This window comes from Apis mellifera, linkage group LG7 (assembly GCF_003254395.2).
Source record: "Apis mellifera strain DH4 linkage group LG7, Amel_HAv3.1, whole genome shotgun sequence".
NCBI lineage: Eukaryota > Metazoa > Arthropoda > Insecta > Hymenoptera > Apidae > Apis > Apis mellifera.
The window spans coordinates 5,996,827-6,017,557 of record NC_037644.1 but is presented as its reverse complement, the minus strand read 5'-3'; the positions used below and the strand labels follow the sequence as shown (position 1 = coordinate 6,017,557).

The following is a 20,731-nucleotide window of genomic DNA, read 5'->3' as shown; positions in this document are numbered from 1 at the left end:
TCATTTAATAGAAAAAAAATTGTTACAAAAATCCATGAATTATTTCAAATAAGAATCTTTTCTTGAAATTAATATAGTAAGTAATTACATATATTTTATATAATATAATATAATATAATATAATATAATATAATATAATATAATATAATATAATATAATATAATATAATATAATATAATATAATATAATATAATATGATATAATATAATATAATATGATATAATATAATATAATATAATATAATATAATATGATATAATATAATATAATATAATATAATATAATATGATATAATATAATATAATATATATAATATGATATAATATAATATAATATAATATAATATAATATAATATAATATAATATAATATAATATAATATAATATAATATAATATGATATAATATAATATGATATAATATAATATAATATAATATAATATAATATAATATAATATAATATAATATGATATAATATAATATAATATAATATAATATAATATAATATAATATAATATGATATAATATAATATAATATAATATAATATGACATAATATAATATAATATAATATAATATAATATAATATAATATGATATAATATAATATGATATAATATAATATAATATAATATAATATAATATAATATAATATAATATAATATGATATAATATAATATGATATAATATAATATAATATAATATAATATGCTATATTATAATATAATATAATATAATATGATATGATATAATATAATATAATATAATATGATATAATATAATATAATATGATATAATATAATATAATATAATATAATATAATATAATATGATATAATATAATATAATATAATATGATATGATATAATATAATATAATATAATATAATATGATATAATATAATATAATATAATATAATATGATATAATATAATATAATATAATATAATATAATATAATATAATATAATATAATATAATATGATATAATATAATATAATATAATATAATATAATTATAATATATACATATAATATTATATTATATATTTATATTATATATTTTATTAAAAGTAATATCTCATTAAGAGAATTAATCTTATTTTAATTTAGAATTAAAAAATTTTTTAATATATATATTTTTTGAATATATATATTCTTAAATATATATATTCTAAATATATCTACCAAAGAATTATTTTTATAATATTTGTAATATTAATTTATAATAATATTATAATATTATCATAATAATATAATTATATACAATTTTCTAATTTTAATATTATTATTAATTAAACATTATTTAAATATTATTAATTTTAATTAGTATTATTAAATTAATATAGTTATAGACATAAAAAGAAAATGTTCCGAGCCATAGATTAATTATGGAAAATTTAAATGCAATTTATTTAATATTTTTTTCCATTTTTTTTTTTATAAATTAATAACAAAAAAAAGACAAAGAAAATATAATATTTCTTATGAAAGAAATATATTTCTTATGAAAGAAATTATAATACTATTATATCTTTTCTTTATAATACTCTTTAAAAATATAAGAATATAAAAAAATATAAGAAATCTTTTTTAATATTTATCAAACAAAAAATGTTTAGATTTATTTAAAATTAATAAAAATGTATTTTTATCATTAAATGGAAAAAATATTTATAAATTCATTTGTGCATTAAAATTTAGTTTTTTATTATTTTTTTGTAATTTTTCCACATTATATTTATTTAAAAGCAATAATAAAATTTTAATTTACTATTTAAAATTTCAATGAATGTATTTTAACTTTATATTATATAAATTGTATTTATTTTATTTTACAAAAAATATTCATTGCATATTTTTATTTTAGTATATATTAGAGACATCTTTTACTATTTTTAAAAACTAATGCTATTGAAAATATTAAAATTCTCATTTCTGTCTAATAATAATAGTCATAGTATAATATTACTTTTTATGATTAAGAATTGGACAACAACAAATCTTATCTGACAAAATGTGATTAATCAAACATGCATGGAAAAAATAAATAAATATTTATTATAAAATTTTGAATTTTCTTTATTGGAAATGATTTTCTATCCATTTCTAGACCATACTTGATATTAAAAAATTTAAAAAAAAATTTAGCGGAAGAAACGAAGTGAAAAAATAATCCAAAAATAAGTGAAAAACTGAATTTTGAATTTTTCGAACTTAAATTGAACTCTGAACAAAATTCCGAATTTTATCAAGTTATTAATAAACTTATCAATATAATTCTTAATATTATTATAAATAAATGTTTTTTTGTTTAAAATTTGTAATATATTGCAAAAATTGTAAATTTATATATTCTTTATGAATCTTCTTAATGAATATGTAGGAACTTATAAAGTATATAAAAGACCATTAGATTATAGACTATTATTTTATATTAAATGAATTTTAAATTTATACTTTAATAATTAAATATGATTCATTTATTAAAATTGTTTTAAAGTAAAATTAGAATTTTTTTATGGATTTTGAATACTCTGACATATTTTTTAATATAATTTATAATTTCTATTTTTTTCTGCTGAATTTTGAACAGAAATTTAAATAAATTATTCTATAATAACATTTGATGTATATATAATATATATGTATAATATAATTTATAAGATTATTTTAAACATTAGAAGATTATATTACATAATACATGTATAATAGGTATTTATTATTTATTATTTATTATTTATTATTTATATAGATTGTAAAAATAAAATAATGTGTAGATTATAAAAATGTATTAAGAGAAAAAATATATATATATATATACAAAATACTTAAATGTGGGCGGAATAAAATATATATAATGTTGAATCAGGCATTAAATATATTCCATTCGATTAGGCATTCGTACATTTTGCTCTATTGATTCAAACGCTTTATTATAACTGGGACATCGCACTTCGGGTTATATAGTATCAAGCATACAATTTACACAAGAAAAATGGAATAATACAATTCGACCAATAATTGTAAATTGAAACTCTTGCTCGAGATCAATAACGATTGCTTGCAAGATGTAGCTATACATGATCGAAGATGTGAACGAGTTAAAAAAAATTATGACAATATGGTATTTTAAACTCGAAATTGTCTGAGCTATCGGCATTTATAACAATTTAAATTAAAGTTATACATTTGAATTTATAAAATCGTTAATAAAATGTATTTCTTAAAATATAGATTTATAAAAATATAGATTAAGAACTTTATTTTTAGAGATTAATGATTTTATGTAATTTTATTAATTTAATGACATTATTATTCTGTTATATTTTATCTATTAATTTTGTTTTTTTAATATAGTCAAGATCGTGTATTTAATATTATTGAGTTTATTTTAAGTTGTTATCTTTAAGAGGAATCTCTACTTGTTATAGAATATTTCTCGGACAGAGCAAAATTAATAATCAACCAATTACACCGGATCTCTTGTAATTTATAAATTTTAATTTGCAAATAAATAATAAATGTGTATTTTCTAAATATAGTAAAATTCTGATTATTCGAAATGCCCGATTAACCAACACGTCCAACCACAATCGAATTTTGTGATTTATATTTCTTATAAATAAAAAAATCATAATCATATATATTTACAGTGATATCAATACAAGGAATAAATTGAAAAATAGGGAATAAATGAATAAATTGAAGGAATTCATAGGTTTTACAGTGTATGTTATATTATATGTTATATATATGAACGTTATAAAATACATGAATTCTTTTAAGGAATTCATCAATTTGATTTTAATATAATTATATTTTTATTTCTAATCAATCAGATTTAAAAAAATATATCGTATTTTTATAATTAATAATTAATTACTTTATAATTAATAATAAATTTTAATTAATAACAATTTTTCATTTTTCATAGATTATATTTTAAGGGATCACTATAAAGTAATAATAATGAAAAAAATAGTAATCCAATTATGTAACATATTTAATTATTCCACATTGTCTTAATCTTGATCATATCGGATAATCGGAATTCCGTTATATAATAATTATATAACAGAAAATATAATTATTATATAAATAAAGATACAATAATTTATTTAATAATAATAAGATTTTCTACATTTTATTTCATAACCTTAAATATGAAACTTTAGCATGGATTAAAAATGTTTCGGCTTTTCAATCATGCGTTATTTGATTGTTGATTTGATGCGTTAAATGATGTAATTTGTTGTGATTACATTTTTTGCATATGAATAACAAGTAAATAACAAATAAAAGTAAGAGATTTCAGAACAAAATAATGGGAATTTATTTTTATATAAATTATAGCAATTTAATCTCTCTTAAATATAAAAATTATTTCGTCTTTTTTTGTAAATTTAGGTTTTTAATGTGTAGAAAGTTAATTTAATTAATCTTCATTTCGTTCTCTACTGATTTTACTTTATCTCTTGTTAATTAAGTTCTTTTTAACCATAGAGAAATCATTGACTAAACGATTTTCTTTTATATTCAAAATTTATAAATATATTATATTAATAAATATATTATATAAATTCTATATTATAATATATTTATATAATATATTTATATAATATAGAATTCATATAATATATTTATTAATATAATATTAATAATTATTTTATTTTTTTTATCAATAATGTTTTGGTAGATTTTTTATGTTCAGAAAATAATATTTATTATTGAGATGTTCATAATGCACTTTTAAAATTTGGCAAATATAGTAATACATGCATAAAATTTTTCGTAATTTTGAAAATATAATAACTATTTCTATTCTAAGATCTTATTCTAAGAATAAGATCAACATTATTTACAAATTTAATTTTAAATAAAGACTCGATGGAAACACTGCATATTCAATGATTTTCCGTTTCGATTTTTTATTCATATAAATTATGATTTTGTATAAATAATAAATGTTTTAATTATAAATGCTTTTATAATAATTGAGAATTTATTAAATTCTTATTACTACTATATTAAAACTATAAAAAATTTCAATAGAAAATAAATTCAATTCTTTGTATATAGATTTTTTTTATATAGAATTGTATAAGTTCATATTTATTTTCATTAGATATATACTCTATGATGAAATTGTTTTTTTATTTTTTATACAATAGCAAAAGTGAATTTAATGAATAATTTTAAATTTAATAATTATAAAATTTTAGATATTGTTGGTAATTGTATATATTTAAATCAGCCATGATAAAAGTAGGATGAGAATGAAAATGTTTTGCATTGTTTACTCGAATCATTTGTATATTATGAGATTTTTGCTAAGAACAAAAAATTTATAAAAAATATATTTGACAAATTTGCAAGATTTAATGGATTTACAATATACACTTGATACTTTTACGAGGAAAAATTATATATATATATATATATATATATATATATATATGTATATAATATATAATTATATATATATAATTATATATATATAATTATATATATATATATATGTATATAATATATAATTATATATATATATGTATATAATATATAATTATATATATATATATAATTATATATATATATATGTATATAATATATAATTATATATATATATGTATATAATATATAATTATATATATATAATTATATATATATATATAATATATTATATATATATATATAATTATATATATATATATATGTATATAATATATAATTATATATATATATGTATATAATATATAATTATATATATATAATTATATATATATAATATAGTAACATGATATAATAACATGATATAAATGGTATACAATAAGAATGAAATGAGATGAATCAGAGTTCGAATATTAAAATTAAATAATTAAAAGTAAATAAATAATTAAAATTACTATATTGTAAATTAATTGAAATTATTATTGATTATAAAATATAATAACATAGAATTTAAAAAATAAAAAGCAAATATCATTTGTATTTAATAATGATGCAATCAAAGAAAGCATTAGCAAATGTTGATTTATTCGATATAATGGAGATTTTTATAGTCTGCATGATGCTGAAAAATTCTTTTCTGAATTTGTGTGGTTCGTTTGTTTCTCTTAAAACACTTAAAATGAACTAGTTTTAAATAATCTAATTACTATTCTCAAATGGTGTTATATGTTTGATTTAGTTTTTTAAAATGAATTTATCATAGAATTATTTTAATTAAATTTAAACATATAATTCAAGTTAGATTTTAAGATAAATTTATATATGTTAATTAATAAATTTATATCTATTTCTTAAGTGATCAATATTTTTAAGATATTAAATGGAAATATTTTTTTTTTAGATTTATAATATGCTAAAATTTCATAGTTATAATTCAAACCACTTTGATAAATGTTTCTGAATTTAATAAATTTATTTATGATTAGTAATATTTATGATTAATCAGATATAATAATATTCTTTTAGTAAATAAATAATATTTTATAAAAAAATAATATTTTGAACATTTTAAATTCATTCTCTATTATCTTTATGAGAATAGAATTTTTCATTAATAATAAAAAATACAGGATTTAATATAACATTTCTTGCATTTTTTATAATTTTTTTTGCATTATATTGAGATGTTAAAAATATGTTTAGAATTTTTAATTATAGTTTTATAATCAAGATTCGATAGTTACAACAGTTTTTCGATAAGTTTTTTCTATAATTTGGATTTCGTTCTTCGGATAAAATAATCCACTGCTTATAACGTGATAAATTTATCGATTACTTTTTCTATATTTTGAGAATTAAGATTTCTTCTTTTCCAGCGTAAAATATCTATATTTCAATATCAAATATATAGACTGTTATTATACTGATATAGACATCAATACTTTTTTTTTTTAAACAATTTGAACGATCAAATATTATGTTCATATGTATACATCTGACTATGTATATAAAAGTAATCTACATGCAAATGCAATACATCAGATTAATAAAAATATCGGTTACAAAAAATGTCATTTATTGATTTCGATTTTTAAATATGTTATAGATATTGACATTTTGAACAATTTTTTTTTATATACATATTATCACCATTCGATCTTAATTTTTAAAATATTTACAAAAAAAGATTATATAAAGAATTTCATCTATACATATGCATTCATTTATATAAAAACATCATGGCTAGTTCACATTGAAAATGTGATATATAAAATACATAAATTTGGGACTCGCAAAAATGTGAAAATATTTATACATGAAAATATAAAATAATCTTTGAATGACTGAAATTATAATGAAATTATAAAGATTTATAGAAATCAAAATATTAATTTCTATAACATTTATTAAATGACATTTTTTTTATATAACTACAAAAATATTGCTAAAATTTCAATTTTCTTTCGAAGAAAATTAAATATTATTAAAATATGTTACATCTTGCATATATTTACAATATATATTATAAAGATATTTACAATATATATTAAAAAATTATATTAAAGAAAATATGAAAAGATATAACAGACAGATAACATAACAGATAAAAAGAACATGTATGTATGTACATACATTCTTTTGTAATATATTTGTTGTAATATAACATGATGTCACGCCCTAACAACATCGGTCACTCATTGATCGAACTCCTAACTGCGTTAATACCTGTTTCTACTGCTAGGTGGCTATCATCGTGATCGTCAAAACTTCCACGATCAGCTCACATACTGTGACATGATACACGTTGATTTGTAATAGCGATTATCACCGCTAGGAGGCCTCCAAACTCCATTGCGATATTTATTAGCATTATTTACTAAAGACATACTCTATACATATTGAAACACCTTGTAATTCATTGCATCGATTCAAATTTTGAATTTAAATCAATACTTCAAACAATATTGAAAGTTAATAAGAAAATGTTTATTGAGAATTATTAATTTAAATCCATTTTTTGAATCGATATCCTTGCATTGCAACGTATTTTAACATCTGCAAAAAAAGATATGTAATGACTACAGATCATCGTAAATGAATGCATGCTATTCCTTTTTATTAACAAAGATTTGATTGCTCTTTATTTTTGATTTTTACAGATTGTTATCAACAATCTTTTATAATCAATCTAAAATTACTACAGTCATTGACAATTACATTTTCTGTGAAAATAAAATTTCAGATCTATATTTTTAATAAGAAAATATACATAATATAAATTTTAATTGTTAATCGCAGTAGATAAATGATAATAAATTCATTATAAATTTGTCAATTTTTTTAGAATAGAAATTAGTGTAAAGAATTAGTATAAAAATAAAGATTTAGAATTATTAAAGTTTCAATAGTAATTTTTATGATCATAATACAATCATAAATCTACAATCATAAGTATAGTCAATTAAATTTCCAGCATCTTCTATTTACACATCGAATAAATGTGCATTATACATTAACATTATTTTAATATTAATAAATATTATAAATTTTGAATAATAAAAAAAGTAAATATATAAAATTTGTGTATGTATTAGAAAAATATAATCTTTGAAAAATAGATTCTAAATAATAATAAAGTTCATATATACATAAGATTTAATTATTATATTAATAAATTATAACTTTGTGTTAAATAGAATGAATGTGTGGTCATAGCGTATTACAATATTATTTATATAGAAAAGAATTTTAATACAATTACTTTTAATAAAAAAATTATTTCTGAATTTTATTATAATGTAATATATAATATATGTAAATATTATGTAATGTAACTATTTTAATGAAATGTATTTATTTTAATGAAATAATTTATTGTATTTAAGTCATATTGAAGTTGTACTTTCAAAAAGAATTTATTTTTAATTATGCAATTATGAAATTTAATTTAATTTATTTTATAATTATATAAATTGTAATTTGTTATTTAATAAAAGCTCAAATAATTTATAGTAAATTTCATAATATTCGGTATTGTATAATGATATTACATTTAAAATCATAAATGAATAGTTATATATTATAATTTATATTATAATTTGTTTACTTACGGAAATCAATGTTGTCATACGATTTACTTATGAATTTAAATGTGTATATGAATAATATTTGTATAATGATTTAATTATAAATTTAAATAAAATATTTTATAATGTTAATATTCTGAAATTCGCTATAATTTATTCAGTTTGCTATAACTTATTTAAATTTTTGAAATTACACATATACATATGTAGATATTATATTATAATATTACATATTACATTATATATATAAAATTAAAGAAAAATTTTGAAATAGTTATTTATTTAAAAGTATATAGATCATTTTTTATTAAACGCATTTATTAAACACATCGTCATTTTACTTCATTTAAAAAAGTTTAAAAACAAAATTAAAAATATTATATTTATTATATAATGTTACTATAAACTTCAAATTAAAAATTTTTTTGAATATATGTATACATAAGTTTTTTTTATCGTTTTGATGTTTTTGAAATCCAGCTTAACTACTTCTTATTTATATTGTAATATTTAAATTCATTTTTTTTGTTATTATATTGATCTTTAAAATGCAATTATATCTATTTTATTACAATTTAATTTATTTCATACATTTTGAATTGTCAAAATCTTCTGATTTGATTAAAAATATCATATTATTAAATATTATAGTTATTTTATGATATTGTTATTAATATATTTGTTAAAAATATTAAAATATTAAAATATTAAAATATTAAAATATTAAAATATTAAAATATTAAAATATTAAAATATTCGTTGAAAAATATTGTTATTAATATATTTGTCACTCATATTACGCAAACAACATATTGCAATAACTGTAATTTTCAATAATTATTAGTTAATAAAATATTTAAATTAAAATAAAATTGCAAAAATATTTTAGATATTTTTATCAATATTTTCTTCTTTCTTTGTATAAATATATAATTACAAATAACTTTCGTAGTATCTTGTGTTAAAGCTTTTAGAGATCTTTTAGAGATTTCATTATATGATTAAAGAGTCTAAGAGCTTTATCATTTAAAATTACATACATACGATACCACTATATCATACTAGAAGAGGTTTTTCAACAGGAAATTGGAAATTTCTTGAAAAAATCCTGTCAACCCAAAATTGATTTTTTAAAAATATTATCTTTGTCTTTGCTATAAAAATCAAAATAAAAAATAAATTTATAATTAGGATCAATTAGAATTAAGAGTATAATTGAAAAACAATATTTATAATTAAGATATAATTTTTTTTTAAATACAATATGCTTTCGATTTTGGATTTATATATAATGTTCCAATAGTGATTTTTCTAGAAAATTAAATGATTATACATAGTATAACAGATAATTTGAATATGAATAATAATTTTAATTTTTATTTTAATTTTATTTAATAATTCTATTATATATTTTTCAATTTAATTATTTAATGACTTAATAATTTATTTATTTCATAGATGTAATTGTTTATTGAAAATTTATTATATTGAAACGGATTAATTATAATAATAAAAATATATTTTAAATTTATATATATGGATGAATTTTTTTTATGATATATATATTATTCGTAGATATATTTGTAATTTTATGCAACAAATCTATTATTTGTAATTAATGATAGATTTAGATTTAGATTTAGATAATTCAAATTAATTATTCGAATAATCTAAATATTTCAATATTTTAATGAAATAATCCGAATAATAAATAGAAAATCTATAAATTAAATTAAAGATTTTAAATATATATTTAAAAAAATAAAAAAAAACAACATATGTAGAATTAAAATTTTAATTCAAATCGTGATTTTATTTAAAAATTAATAAAGCAATATTTACTTAATTTATAAATAATTTATAAGTGATTAATTACGTAATTAATATAATATTAAATTATTAATAAACTATTCCTAAAATGTAGAAGTTTTTTAATCATTAATAATCTTTCAAAATACATATATATGCGATTTTTTGTAATCCAATGAAATATATAATTGCAATTAAGAAACTATGAAATTTGTTCACAAGATCATATTTTAAAAATATATTATAAATTAAATAAATTAAAATTCAGATTTTTTTAAAAAAAGTTCGGATATCCAAATATTCAATTATTTGATTATTTGAATATAATTATCATTTTCATTCAATCCTAATTGTAATAAAGAAATAGAGAAAAAACTAGTTTAAAATACAATTACTAAAAACTGTAATGAAATATTAATGTTATTATTATTTTACGGACGGTATTTTTAAAATTGTTATTTTTAATTTTTAATCATTATTTTTAAACTTCTTTCTAGACTTTTTCATTATCTGATATTTTATATCATCATTCAATTGTTCGCGAATAGTATCCCCATATCTAACTGTGTTTTTTCTGAATTATGTTTCTGAATATTATTGTCATAATTTATGAAATATTTGTTTTTTAATTTATGAAAAAAAATTATTAAACGATTGTGAAAACATAAATTTTTAATCAAAATTTATCGGTATCAAAACAATCTTATTAGAGACTTAAGTTCTAAATTTAAAAATTTTTTAATTTGTAAAGATATTTGAAAGTAATATTAAAATTATATTACAAAAATTTAATTATCCGAAAATAGAAAAAAAAAGAATACTAATTTTCGTGCATTAACTTTTGCTTCTATAAAATTAGCTGTAACACTGAGATATCTAAGTTATAAGAAATTTACTTAATTATATATGTTTAAATATATATTTATATATGTTAATATATGTTTCATTTGTATATTTTTTCATCATTTATCTATAAATATTATATTTTATTTTTCATCCCAATGAAAATACTTGTTCGTTTATTTCATTTCCTTTAATTATTCATATTTTGCTTTCTATTATTTGCATTAATTATTCATGCATAAACATGTATTGTATGTAAATACATGTCTGTAGATAATTGTCTCTCTTGTTTTGGATGAGATTTTAGAATACTATTAGATACTATTTAATATTAGATTAGAATACTATTAGAATACTATTTAACTACATGATCTTCATTATACTGGAAATCATTGAGTTTATCAATCATAATAAAGAATTTATTCGCCTTCTTTATTATAACATAATATTTTAAAATAATACATGTAATACGATGAAATGATAATACCATATAATGTTTTACAATAATATCAGTCACGGTATTATTATAGATTTTTCCATTTACATGTTTCTGCAATTATTGTATACATGTTAAAAACAAAATGTGAAGGACTGATTTGTAAAGTGGCCAAACAGTTTGAATTTTATTTTCAATAGCTCCAGTATTTTCAACAGTTTAGTAATAATTTACAAATGGATACAGTTCCCTAAAGTTTTTCAGATTTTCAATAGCAATCTAAGAACTAATTATAATAGCGAACTAAGATATAATAGCCATTTTTCACAAGTCATACTTGCGTTTCAAATGCCAAATGGATTAATTAATGGATTATCATAAAAGTGGTCCCAAGAACTATTTTAACTATCATGCTTGGGTGCAATTCCAAAAGGGTTGCCTTTCAATGCGATTATAGTTCTTTTAACTTTCTCTTAGTTTATATTTTCGTGAAAGATAATAATTGAAGAATAACAAAGATCCGCGAATTTCCAAATCAAATAAAATTCAGCATAAATATAATTCAAATTATTCAGATATATTCAAAGCATAATTAATAAATAGTTGTTAGTTGTCATTTCATTGAGTTGTCAATATATATAATATCAATCAATATCAATATAATAATATAATATCATATCAATATAATAATAGTTAAAGTAAACTACTAGTTAATTCACTCAAAATTCATAATATAGATAATTCTATATATGAATATAATATATATATATGAATATATATATATAGTAGTCCTTCGAGCAATAACATCAGTTTTAGTCCATTTGTTCAATATTCAAAGTTTAATTAAATTGGATTTTAATAATATACATAATTCAATATATAATTAATATATAACTTAAAAGTTATATAAATTATAAAAGATAAAAGTTCTGCTATTTAATAATCGGAAAATGAATGGAATAATAAAACTAATAATTTTCCTAAATTCGTTTTTTTTTTTTTTAATTCTCTCTAGTGAATCTACTAAAATCGCTTTGATCTTTTCTTGAAATGTTACTATTTACATTTACGATTATTGAATTATATAAAATACAATTTATTTTAATATTACAATTTAATTTATTTAGAATCGTTTAACTTTTTTAAAAAATAAATATTTGGAATTCGACTATGAAACAATAGTTCTTATTAACTTAAAATTATTAAATCTGATAGATTTTAATAGAATTATTCATACACTATATGCAAAAAGAGACACATAGAGATTTAAAAATCTAATATTTTTTTTTCACTTATATTTTTCATATTAAATTACATATTAAATTTCTCTACATATAAACATATTAAACAAAAAATAAAAGTTTCTCTTTGATTAAATAATTAACTTTTTATATTAAATATTATAAATAATAATATAAAACAAAAAAGCATAAAATATTAAATTTTATTATCAAGAATGAAGAACTTGAACTAATATATTAATTTCCAGATTTTTCATATAATTCATTCCAGATTTCTTTCCAATATATTGAAAGAATCTGAATACAATATAAATCCGCTTAAATATGTGATATTCTGTCGATATTAAAGTAATATACAAAAAAGAAAATATTTAATGTATGAAAAAAAATTATAAATTATATATGTATATTTAAAACTAATTGCTTGACATAAATATTTTCAAAATTTTTGCTAATATCAATAATTTTTGTTAATATTTTTTCTTATTTTATTATAAATGTTATATTTTCATAACTATAGTGTAAATTAATTTAATTTTTTTTAATTTTTATATATTTTTTAGAAAATTTTTTAGAATATTGCATAATACTTGTTATCAAAAAATTGTATTACAATTCTTTATCATTAGTAACTTAAAAAATGATCCACAAAAAATATCTTAACAAAAAAAAGAGCTTGACATTATTTCATAAAAAATTTCCATTTCATACAAATAAAATTTATTTGAATCATAAAAAAGAGTATCATATTTGTAATATTAAACTTGATTGACTTTTATATACATTTTTTTTTTTTTTAATTTTTTTAAAAATTCGTTTCGTTGAAGTTTTTGTACTTAATTTGTACTTAATTTTCAAGCCCTTAAGATAGCATATAATTCGATCCAATTCTATCAATTCAATTTCAAGTATCGCCTAGCATGTATTTTATTTTACTTTTTAGTTTCATTTAATTTGTTTATTTTACATCCAATTCCATAATTTTTCAAATAGCAAAATCTCAGAATTCAATATTTCATACAGTCAATTCATATATTTCATTCATCAAAATATTTTGGGTAATTATAGAAAAAAGGATACACCTCATTGATTTAAATAATTTTTAAATATATATAAAGAAGAAAATTCTAAAAAATTTTTTTCTATATTAATATATTTTTTTCCTATTAATAACTGCTGCTACAGTTTAGCTTTCGTAATAAAAAAATGTAAAAAAAATTACTGCTATTACTCTTTTGAATCTAAATTCAGAATTCAAAAATAAAATATACTTAGATGATCGAAATTATAACGATTGAAAATAATAAATATTAAATATGAGGCTGATATTTCTATCATTATCACATATATATATGCAGAATATAACGTAATAAGGTTAATATATTTTTATTAATATCTCAAAAATTATAAATATATAATACAATGATTGTAATATTTGAAACATAAACTTTTGATCAAACAATAATCTAATAACAAATTATAATCTACATTTCATTATCTTAATGACTGAAGTCATACTTTTAATATTTTTATGTCGATTTACATTTATAATCATTTATATTTTTTCTAAATATAGTATATGTGAACATCCGTAATATGTGAAACATCATTGATATCTTCATTTCACGGCTACATTTTAATTTAATTTTTAATCAACAAGATTTAAAATTTAATTATAAGATCTAAAATAATTTTCATCTTTTCATAAATTAACTTTGATTAAACCAATATAAAATATAACTAGCATAAAATGATGATCTATGTCAGAATAAAATAAAGAAATTTAATAAGTTAATATATTATATATATTTAAGAAATATATATTTATTTAAATTCATATAACTTCATAGTAATTATTCCTTAAATTGAATTCGGAAAATACGAAAATTCGGATATAACCCAATTTATTTATAAACAGAATAATATTTGAAATATAAACTTTTGTTTGTTATTGTTTTTATAAACAAAATAATTATACTAATATAATTTATGTAAACGATTACGTAAACAATTATGGCAATCAATAACCGACATCCAAAATATATAATAAATAAATTAATATTACCATTTCCATTTTTTGAGAATTATTTTTATTTTTAGAAAAAGTTCTCGTAATTTTAGAAATTCTTTTGGAATATAAAAATAAAATATAAAACAACTTTTAGATGACGAAATTACAATAATCTCATAATTCATTTGTATATTATTTTTTAAAAATAATAAATAAGCAGCGATTTTATTGCCACATATATTATCACGAAGTGATAATAGAAGAATAGAAGATAATAGAAGATAATATAATCTATAATAGAAGATAATAATAGAAGATAATATATAATATATAGTATCGAAAGATTTTTAATAATCTTTTCAGAAATATTCGCAATTAAAATTTTATATTTGGTATCTTATCCGCTACTTTTTTTTTCTTCAAAATTTCGTTCATTATGAATATTGGATCAGTGTATTATCACGTGCTATGATCCAATATATTTTTAATATAATTTCTACAATACTTCTGATTGTATTGATTGTTTTGAAAAAATTATTTAATTATATAATAGAATTATATAATATCTAAAATCTCAATTTCATTTTTTATTTATAATTTATACAATGTGTTCCAGTGTTTCTTCATCTTAAATATCTTCGTTATTAATAATAATGAGAAAATTTTATATATGATTTTATTTAACATGAGGCATAATATTAAGTATTTTTATTATGAATAGACATGAAGACATTATACAAGATGCTACAATTTTGTTATGCTTATGTTATAGCTAACTTTGAGATCAATACAATTTGAGCTATTATTATTAAGATTATTTAATATTAAATTTTTTTTTAGAGGAGATATTCGAAGACTGCGATGATTTCATTAATTCTTTCTTCTATATAAATAAATAGATTTTCCATAAGCTTTACATTTTAATAACAATTCACGATTTATTGTATAAATATAAATAAAAAATAAATTATTGCAACTTTTAAATGTTGAAACGAGATCAGAGATCATAAAAATTTTAATCTAATAATTCAAAAATTACAATATGTTTTTTTTCCTACATATATAATTATCATATTTGTTCTTAATGAAGAAAAAAAAAGAAAATTTTTATTTTATTTATAAAAAAATAAATTATAATTAATAATTTCTATAATTATCATTTATAAACAATAATATATGCATTTGATATACGAAAATAAAATAAGACTAGATATATTTTAATCAAAAAGATAAGTAATGAAATGATATTAATTTTAAAAAAATATTATTGAAAAAAATTATGAAACCATTAAAATAAAATGCACGAAAAAGAAATTAATAAATCTCCAAAATTATCGATGATGTCGATAGATTGGCGATAAAATTATGAGAGAAAAATGTTGTAATCAGAAATTATTATAAACTTAATTATACGCGGTAAATTGAAATTAAAGATATACCAGTACATAATCCATTAGATAGTTATCGAACATGTTTTTTCTTCAAAAATATATATGAGACGTTATAACATATAGACTATTTTTCGCTAACGAATATATATAAAACTTTCTCCCAAGAGAAAAGTTTTGTTACTTTTGCCTTAGCATCGAGCATTCCATTTCAATTTTTTTTTGTGGTGCCAATTAGAATAAGTTTTATGATGAAATCCCTAGAGAAATGCGGAAATAATTCTTTTCTTATTTCCATCCGATCCATTATATCACTATTTGTATATTGTTCTTCTGTTTTATTACAGAATTTTTATTTTTTTAATAAATTATATGTACTTAAAAATATAATTAAATATATGTTTTTATTTAATTTTTGTTGTAAAAAAAAAAAAAAAGAAAGAAAGACAATAGAATTGATTATTTCCTATTTCTCAATATTTTTAGATTTATAGAAATGATTAAAGATTTTTAGATTTTAAGAAACTAAAAATAACTACATTACATACTATTATATTTAAAAAATTATATTTGATAAAAGTTTGATAAAAATCACAAAATCAATAAATCATTGAGAGAATGTCAAATATTAATCTAATATTTTTAATTATATTTTATATTAAAATTGATAAAAATAAAAATTTTAAAGTAGTAAAATAATAGTAATATAATAAAATAAATAAATAATAAATAAGTAAATAATAAAATAAAGTAATAATAAATTAATAATATAATAATAAATAATGAAATAAATATTAAAGTAGTAATATAAATCATATAATAAATAATATATATATAAATAAAATTTAATAAAAGAAGAGAAATATTTTTATAAAATTTAAAAAAAAATAATTCGCAAAAAAAAATTGCAATTTATAAGAAATGAAAAATTGTTGTTATTAAATTAGTAAATTTTTAAATCTAAATGATTAATAATGTTAAAAAAAATATTCCATTAAAATAATTAATAAAAAAATTTTTGTTGATTTATATATTCGATGCATTTTCAATTTTTATATCTTATTTTTAATATCTTTCATTCTAATTCCACTTTAGAATTTCAGACATTTTTCTGCAAGAAGAGACAGAAAAAAGATTAAATAAATATTTTTATTTTAATTTTAAATGTTATCAGATTAAACTGAATTACAAATAAAAAATATTTTTTTAATAAATAAATAATCTAAAAAATAAAACAGAAATTATAGTAGAACAAAAAATCATTTATTTAACTGCGAAAAGAACAATTCTAAAATATTCCCTTTATGCAGAAATACAAATATATAAATTCTTTATTTGAATAAAAATATAGGATATTATTTTTTTTATTGGAAATTAGAGAAAATAAATTGAAATGTTATTTTTTATACTTAATTTCAATCATAATAATAAAAAATATTTTATAATAAAATTAAATTAAAAATGTTGATTTCGATAATTATTTTCTTATATTCTTATATATATAAAGTATAAATTTTCAAAAATTATCGAATTGTATATTCGTGTCTCTGCCATAAAAGAAAATATATAAATAATTTTAGTATATCAAAAATCAATATATATAATAAATATATCAGAATACCAAAAATTATGAAGTAAAGAATATAATAGCCTTAACGAATTATTAAGAATATTTTAAATTGATATATTATGTATTAGAAAATTTTATAAAATATGTATTAATATATATATATATGTGTGTGTACTTTTTAAAAATAAAATTATAAGTGAGAAATTTGAATACATAATAGAATTAAAAGGATATTGCTAACTCAAATGAAAAAAAATTAAATGCTTATGTGTTAATTATCTGCAACTTACATTAATATATTATAAATTATAATATATTATAAATTATGATAAAATTATAATAATTAATTATTAAATTAACATTAATATATTTATAGGATTGATTTTAGAAAATAAACATAAAAATTAGTATATGAAATATCAGATTCAAGATTTAATTATTAAATTATATAATTGAAGTTTAAAGAAATTTTATGTTGGATCAAAACAGAATGACATATCAATTTGACGGAGATAGACTTATTTTATCACCATCGCTTCATTTAATGCAAACATAAATTACTGATAACTTAATAAATAAATCTCGATTCATATTTTTGTATACTTATTTTTGTTCTTGGCTCTGGAATCAATCTTCCAAAGGTATCTCATGAATAATATATTAACACTCTATAAATTTCATAACCATATCATACATGCAATATTCATTATGTAAAAATAATGAACATGTTTACGAGATAAACTTTTATATCTAATGAATATTTTTCTCGAGTAATATGATATTGGTTCTTACATTACAAGATAAAATTTCAGTGAGAAAAGTTTAATCTTCGGAAAAAAGAATAGAAATTACAATTACAATAATATGTAACTTTATATCAGAAGAATTATTTAATATATATATATATATATATATGTATATATGTATATATATATATATATATATATATATATATATATATATATAAATATATATATTATTTCATATGTATTGTGTTATCAATTATTACTGACATTCTTTTTATTTTTTGATGATAATTAATTTTTTATAATACCTTTTTATATTTAGATAATAATATTTTGAATAATAATAATTGATTATTAATACCACGATAGGAATCGAAAAAAAATAAAGAATTTATTAATAACATTTCGAATTCATCATCTAATACTTTCAAACTATTTATACTATAATATCATATATATCACGATACATATTTTCTTACAATTAATTTTTCATTACCATTCGTTTCTTTAATAAACATGGAAATTTTGATACTATTCTTTTATTTTAAATTAATATTATTATAAAATGAAGGATAACAAGTATGGAAAAGTTTTGTTATAAAATAAGTTAATATAAATAGGAAATTTATGATTAAAATATTTTCTTTGAAGTTATAGACTATTTTCGCTTGAAAAATTACTTTAGAAAAAGGGTAAAGTTCACTTATATAAATGTGTTTCTTTTAAATAGATACTCTTACAATTGAAATATATAATTCTTTCACTAAAATATACAAACTATTTATTTGTAGAAATCTAGAATCTTATTAAGAAATTGTGTTTAAAAAAGAACAATTTAAAAAATGCATAACTTATCAAATTTTCATTTAGAATTATTGTTTTAAATATAAATAGCAAATTAAATAATTAATTTTTTTTTACATAATTTTTTCTATAATCTATATATAATATTATATATTATATATTATATATTAGATATTAGATATTCAAAATATACTAGATATTAACTATATAACTATATAAATATTTTCATAAAATAAAATAATTTATTTGCTATAGTATATAAATTTAAAATATCAAATAAAATAAACTAAAAAACTGAATAAAATATATAAAAATAGTTGTAACTATAATTGTCTATTATCTAATTATCTAATTGAACTCCCGAAAATTTGAAAAGTTCTTACGCAAGTAAATAACTGAAGTCAAATATATAATATTTATTGCTTTATTTATATATGATAAATATTTTTCCTTTAACATAAATAATGTTTCAAATATATATTACAATGGAACTCATTACAAATTTAAATTTTATGTTAATCTTGAAGATTTGTAAAAAATTATTTTATTATCATTTATCAAATTTTTGTTTCTTTAATTCTTTTTTTTTATATAAAATTTATAAATATTTATTTTTTTAAAAAACCTAACTTTCTATAATAAACATCAATTTAACAAATAATAATAATAAAACAAAAAATCTAATGTAAGAAAAAAACTTTTGAATTATTATATTTTTTAAAAAAGTAAAATTAAAAAGTAAAACATAATTCGTTCAAATACATTTCTTCTTTCATTGTTTTCTTTATAACTTTTAAAAAGTAAGTTTTATCAGAATTTATAATAAGATTTCTAATAAGATTACATTTAAAAAC

At 16.4% G+C, this 20,731-nt stretch overlaps 1 protein-coding gene across 7 annotated transcripts in view; it reads right to left on the bottom strand.

Moving 5' to 3' along the window:
* LOC726401 (ras-specific guanine nucleotide-releasing factor 2) overlaps nucleotides 1-20,731 on the bottom strand; it is a 152,826-nt gene that overhangs the window by 32,312 nt on the left and 99,783 nt on the right. The gene's annotated exons all lie outside the window — the stretch shown is intronic.